Source organism: Mustela nigripes, chromosome 12, assembly GCF_022355385.1.
Source record: "Mustela nigripes isolate SB6536 chromosome 12, MUSNIG.SB6536, whole genome shotgun sequence".
Lineage (NCBI taxonomy): Eukaryota > Metazoa > Chordata > Mammalia > Carnivora > Mustelidae > Mustela > Mustela nigripes.
The window spans coordinates 159,329,599-159,336,744 of NC_081568.1; the positions used below are offsets into that span (position 1 = coordinate 159,329,599).

The 7,146-nt window shown below is 48.8% G+C and overlaps 1 pseudogene; it reads left to right on the forward strand.

Annotated features, from left to right (window-relative positions):
• Window positions 1–2,726: 2,726 nt before the first annotated feature.
• LOC132029034 (5S ribosomal RNA) lies at window positions 2,727–2,845 on the forward strand (annotated as a pseudogene).
• The last annotated feature ends 4,301 nt before the right edge of the window (window positions 2,846–7,146 follow it).

The following is a 7,146-nucleotide window of genomic DNA, read 5'->3' on the forward strand; positions in this document are numbered from 1 at the left end:
TTGTTTTTTATTTTTTCCCAGAGAATAAACAGAGGGAGGGGATTTGGAACGAAGCCCAGTTGAGTGTTGTACTTTGCAGAACTGCCTGACTTCTGCAGATGATTCCGTAGGTGGCATTCTTCCCTTGGAGTCAGGACTACGTGAAGGGTAGATTAGTGACAAAGGACACACCACACCATGGTACTATGTTGTTGAAGGACGTTTGTTTGTTTTGTTATTTTTTTTAAATTGAGGTTCCTGTGGGGTTGGGTTGTTATTAAGACAAGCTGTAGAAGAATAGCACTCTGGGAGACTCTGTTCCCAGCAAGAGATGCTATCTAACACACACACACACACACACACACACACACATTTACATACAACCCCCACCCCCAGTCACTGGCATTGTTTATTGTGGAAGTAATGGAGATAAAATATTCCAGCCCATTTTAAGACTTGTCCACACATTGTTCAAAACAAACTTACACAGGCTGTAAAAATCTAGGTTTATGTAATGTGTGTGTATGTATATATATACATATACATATACATATACATATGTATACATATTTGTAATTTAGAATGATTTATATGTATGTATATGTGCACAGATGCAGATTCAGGGGTAGCTGTCTTTCTGCAGCATAGACCCAAGTGTAGTGAGAGGACTTTGCACCCACTATAGAGTTTCTCAAGGATTTTATACTGCAGATGGCTTTGCAGTTCCTTTCATCTCGGCTGAAATCATGCCATTATGTTTCCTATCATGAATGGCCAATCCCAGGTTCCTTACACTGGTTCATTTTTTAAAATTTCAATTATACTAATCTCCTTTTAATATTTCATGTGATTAACTTATTATCTTTAATGTTTATTATCTGCCTGTCTTCCACCAGTCAGAAATATTTTTATTATTGTTTAGAGAAGAACCTAGCACACTAAATGTTTCTTGTTTAAATGAACGAATGAGACACAAAAAGGATATGGGATCAGTCCAGAAGGGCTAACCCTGGATTGTTACTTTATGCTGAGAGCCTCATGGATTATCAGCTGTTTCTTTTTGAGATGATACCTCATGCTCTAATCACATGTGGAAAACTCACTTTCACTTTAGAATTTGTAAGTGCTTTTATTTAAAATTCCATTAGTTTTGTTTTGCATTAAAAAACCATCCCACCCCTCTCCTGTAAGGAGCTTTGAGGGAGAACTCACTTCCTAAGTCTCGGCACCGCTGACATCTAGGGGCTGCAGGCATGGGGACCGCTGACCACTCGACTGCTGGACCACTGGTATCTCGGGACTGCTGATCGCTGGACCACTGGAGTCTCAGGGCCACAGGCGTCGAAGGACCGCTGACAGCTGGACCGCTGCTGTCTGGACAGCTCGGGGCTGCTGGAAGCTGCACGTGGCTGAAGGCTGCAATTAAGACTGATGAAAACGAGAAAAGCAACTCTGTATGTAAAAAGTAGGAGATATGTAAAAAGAGAGAAAAACAGCCCTGAGGCCACTGTTGGAGCTAAATCCATTCATAAAAGAATGGAAGGGGAGACTGATCACCTCCCATTAGCCAAGGATACCCAAAGGGGAGGATGTCCAACCTGTTTGAATCTGGAGAGTGCCTGACTGTGAATGTATCTCTATGGCTCTACTGCTTCCGTTATGGAGTCTGAATGGACTGCACCCTGAATCTTGCAGGGCATCATATGGCATAACGGTCATCTACTCCACGGAGTAGCCTGGTCCAGGCTTTATACGGACAGACCTTAGATAAGACGCTCCTAAGTTAACTGCGAGGGATGCGAGCAGGACAGCATCCAGGGACAGCCCTGCTCTGATGGCAGAGCAGACCACAGCTGTTCTCTGTGGGCTCCTCCACCCAGAATCTGGGAGATGTAACAGGGGAAATTCTGTGCAATGAATTTGGACTCTGGCTCAGCAACCAGCAGAGGTGTGTAGGCTAAAAGGTATGCCTACGCGCCTTCATCCATCGTCAGGAACTTGGGATCAGATCAGTAGCCGGCAGCAGGGCCGGGTAGCCTCCCCTTGCCGAGTGCTGCTGCTCCTGGGAGCACAGCCTGGGGAGTGGGCGGTGTGGGTTCAGGTGAGGCAGCACTGCTGCCAGGTGGCCGATACCCGCATGCTAGAACATGCATGCCCATGAGCCTCAGCACCTCTGTGTTGGCTTTCAGACCTAGAAAAACGAGAGTCTGAGGGTCCACTTTGAGTCTAGGAAGCCATCTTCCAAGGGGAAGAAAACTCTCTGAAGTTCCATGAGCTGCCCGTCCCTCTTCTCTGATGTCTGGACATGATGGGTCACACAAGGGCCCATGGGAGGAGCTCGGGAGTCAAGGCTTCAAATCTTGGCCATCGGAGGCTGCCAGGGACCTGTCCCAATTGATACACGTGCAGCTGCTGGCACGTTCCTGAATATGCTCTCTCTGCAGCCTCTGCATCTTTGAACATGTCCATATGTCTGAAACATCATTCTGTTCCAAGCACTTAGAAACCCTCCACTACCTCTTCTTTTGTACAGAATGGGTATGACCACAAGGCATCAGTAGCCCAAGAAGGCTGGGGGCCAAAGTAACTGAACAAGAGAGATATGGTAGCTAACCAAGCCTGGACAGATTAAGGTAACAGTAGGGTATGAGAAAGTTCAGCTTCCTCCAGCAAGGGAAGGACGGTTCCATGTTACATAGGGTGTCACGTACACTCATCTGAGAATATCAAGTAAGAACCCTTTGATTGTCTACGGCCATACCACCCTGAACGCGCCCGATCTCGTCTGATCTCGGAAGCTAAGCAGGGTCGGGCCTGGTTAGTACTTGGATGGAAGACTGCCAGGGAATACCGGTTGCTTTCACTTTGATCTCCAAGAGGGAATTTCTTGGGATGGTGGGCTACTGCAGGCTGTGGATGCTGCCTTCACGGAGATGGCACAACCTCTCTATGAACTGGCTAAGGGAGGGCTCACTATGGTAGAGTGTGGACAGCTGAGGCAGAAGGAGCATTTTGGGAATTACAAAGAGCCTTACTGAGTGCCCCAGCATTGGTCATCCCAGATGTTACCAAGCCCTTCCACTTGTATGTGGATGGAAAGGCAGGGCTGACTAAAGGAGTTTTGACTCAGACTCTGGGGCCTTGGTGAAGGCCAGTGGCCTATCTTAGCAAGAAACTAGATCCAGTAGCAGCTGGGTTCCCCCTTTGTTTCTGCATAATTGCTGCCATGGCCCTCCTGGTCAAGGATGCATGCAAATTGACTCTGGGTCAAAATCTCATATTGACCACCACCCACGTTATGGAGGGCCTTCTCTGGACTCCACCAGACTGGTGGATGACAAATGCCCGAGTGACAAGGTATCAGGTCCTCCTCCTGAATGAAAAAGTGATCTTCCGGCCCCCAGCAGTGCTAAATACAGCCACCTTGTTACCAGAGGTGCTGGCTGACCACCCACACGACTGCGGGAAGGTCCTAACCCAAGTCACGGGAATAAGGCCAGATCTCAGAGACATTCCCCTCCCGGATGCGGAAATGACGCTGTTCACAGAAGGGAGTAGTTACATAGTCAATGGAAAGAGGTATGCGGGGGATGCAAGACTCTGGACAGCCCCGCCACATAGGATCTTGGTGGAAAAGCAAAGCTGACTGCATTCACCAAGGCGCTACAGATGGCCAAGGCCCTGGGACACTAATTGGAAACTACAGTGTGCCTACTGGCCCCAGAGCTCTGAGCAAGGAGAGAGAATGAACCAGACTCTCAAAGAGACCTTGACAAAGTTAATTCTGGAGGCTGGCGGTGGATGGATGGATCTCCTTCCTTTTTCTCTCCTCAGGGCATGATGTACACCCTATTTAAACAAGGTGACCCCATTTGAAATCATGTTTGGGAGGACCCCTCCCTCGCTCTGTCCTAGGCTACAGGAGGTTGCCCTAGCAGAAATGACTGATCAGTCTATACCCCAGTCACTGCAGGCATTACAGTCTGTCTTTAAAAAAGGGATCCAAACTGCCCACACTGGGACAGAGAAAGTGGAGGAACCACATCCCAGGGATTTAATTTGGATATGTCACTATCAAGTGGGGAACTTGAAGCCTCGCTGGAAGGGACAATTTACTGTTATCCTAACCACCCCCATAGCAGTAAAAGTAGAAGGCATTAGGGCCTGGGTTCATGTGGGTCACGTCAAATGAGCCGAGTAAGGATGCCCCCCCAGATGGGAGCAACAGCCGACAGACCCAGCTGACCATGGGCTAAAAAAAAAAAAAAAAAAAAAAAAAAAAAAAAAAAAGTAAGTTTATTGTTGCTATACTAAAGAAAATTGGGGCGATAAAATGTTAGTTCTATCTTATATTGAACATATAAGACTATCTGAAAAGTCAAGGATTTGATTAATCTCCAAAGAGAAGGGGGGAATGTAAGGGCCTGCCGCTCCCAGAGGAACTTGCTTGTAGACCCGGATGTAGGGGTGGGGCAGGCCAGGTGGAGATGTCCAATCGGTGCAGCATGTGTATATCCACTAGGGTGGATTGAGATCCGATTGGCCACCTGTATAGGGGTGGGACTCAACCAACTGCATAAAAGTTGCCGTGAGGCTAGCAGGGAAGGAGGAGAGCTGCGCCAGAGCAGGAGGAGAGCTACAATGGGAGCAGGAGGAGAGCTGCAATGGGAGCAGGAGGAGAGCTGCGACGGGAGCAGAAGAGTCGAGGGGAGCAAAAGAAGAGTCAACGGGAGCAAAGAGTCGGCAGAGTGGAGGAGCTATAACAGCTCTTGTAAGCGCTATAACCACCCCAAGCGGTCCCACCACCAGCGGTCCCTGTGCCTGCAGCTTCCTGCAGCCCCGCTTCTGGTGGTCCTGCCTCCAGCGGCCCTGAGCCGCTGCCTGCAGCTTCCAGCCGCCTGTGGCCCCACCTCCAACGGCCCTGAGCCGCTGTCTGTAGCCTCCAACCCCGCCAGCGGTCCCGCTTCCAGCGGCCCTGAGCCGCCGCCTCCAGCCACCTGCAGCTTCCAGCTGCCTGAGGCCCTGCCTCCGGAGGCCCCAAGCCACCTGCAGCCTTCAGCCACGTGCAGCTTCCAGCAGCCCCGAGCTGTCCAGACACCAGCGGTCCAGCTGTCAGCGGTCCCTCGACGCCTGCGGCCCTGAGACTCCAGTGGTCCAGCGGTCAGCGGTCCTGAGATACCAGTGGTCCTGCAGTCCAGTGGTCAGCGGTCCCCACGCCTGCAGCCCCTAAATGTCAGAGGTGCTGAGACACCATCAGCCCAGCGGTCAGTGGTCCTGACGCCTGCAGCACCTGGATGCCAGTCGTCCTGAGATGCCAGTGGCCCTGAGATGCCAACGGCCCCTAGCCGCCAGCAGCCTTGCCGCAAAATGCCTCGCCACCCTGAGCCACGAGCGGCCTTGTCCACAGCGGTGACTTCCTCTGGGTGGCAGCTTTGTCAGAGTGGTATTGTGGGGAGCAGAGTCTGTCATCCAGGTTGTCCTCCTTGTCATCGTCGCTGACATCATTGCCTCTTTGTCGTCGGGAGCGGCCTCGTCCGGGAAGCCGTCTTGTCCAGAATGGCCTCTTCTTGGGAGTGGCTCTGTCTGGGGAGCAACCTCATGGAGCAGCGGCCTCATCTTGGGAGGGGCTCCGATCATGGAGCCGTCTCATCTGCCGAGCAGCCTCATCTAGAGCAGACTCGTCCGGAGTGGCCTTCTTGGGAGTGACCTTGTTGGGAACATCGTCCTCGCCTTTTTGTAAGAGATAGCCCTGACTGGTCAGTTTGATTCTTGATGCTTGGTGTGAAATCAACATTTGGGAAATTGCCCTGATTAAAATTATTTTCAAATTAGTAATTTCCCAAATGTTGATTCTTTTTGTTAAACAGTATATAGAGGTCATATTCATTATTAATGTTACCATCATCTCATCTCATCAGAAAGCCTTCAAGTCCTGGGAAGTGGTCAAACTTAATATGGAAAACACAAGTATTCCAGAATTCAAAACTCAACACTCAAATTTTGTCATTAAAAACACAGTCAACTGTCTTTCTTTCTTTTTTTTTTTTAAGATTTTATTTATTTATTTGACAGAGAGAAATCACAAGTAGATGGAGAGGCAGGCAGAGAGAGAGAGGAAGGGAAGCAGGCTCCCTGCTGAGCAGAGAGCCCGATGCGGGACTCGACCCCAGGATCCCGAGATCATGACCTGAGCCGAAGGCAGCGGCTTAACTCACTGAGCCACCCAGGCGCCCTCAACTGTCTTTCTTAATTTCCATTTTTTTAAGTCATCTCTACTCCCCATGTGGGGGTTCAAATTCACAACCCAAGATCAGGAGTCATTTGCTCCACCTATTGGGCCGACCAGGTGTCCCTGTCAACTGTATTATAAAGTGACAAACTTACCTCGTCTGTTTCAAAGAACATATGGAAATCCCCAAGTATAGACTCGTCAGTTCTTTTCCAGGTAAAATTGTTAACACAGAAGAAAGCAACCAGCTCGTCACAACTCAAGCAACTGCCCCAGTGCTTTCCCCCAGATGATATGTAATCGTACTTGAGTATACAGCAAATCTGCTTGATGCATGCTTCCCACTTTGTCACAGAAGAGCAAAAGGTTAATTATTCCAGGGTTGATAATTAACGAAATTCATATTTTTTACTGCTTCAGTGAGGATTTTTTAAAAATTTTATTTATTTGACAGACAGAGATTACAAGTAGGTGGACAGGCAAGCAGAGAGAGAGAGAGGAAGCAGGCTCCCTGCCGAGCAGAGAGCCCGATGCAGGGCTAGATCCCAGGACCCCAGGATCATGACCTGAGCCGAAGGCAGAGGCTTTAAACCACTGATCCACCCAGGCGCCCCACAGCTTCAGTGAGGATTTTAAGGGAAACTTACCCTTGGTTTTTTAAGTGCACTCTGAGTTCACTGCAGTAAAAACACCTGCACAAGAACAGGATGATGCTAATGCCTTGATTCATGTAGAAGTGGGTAATAATATGCATCAGTGTAAATATCAATAAAATGAATAAGGTAAATAATGTCTCCCATTATTAGGGAAATGGTTCAATCTTTCTGACTCTCTGAAGGGTCCACACATCATACTCTGAGAATGACCAGCAGACAGTCACACCAAGTAAATGCATTTACATTTAAAGTACTACTAATATTATGAATCTGAGCTTAAAC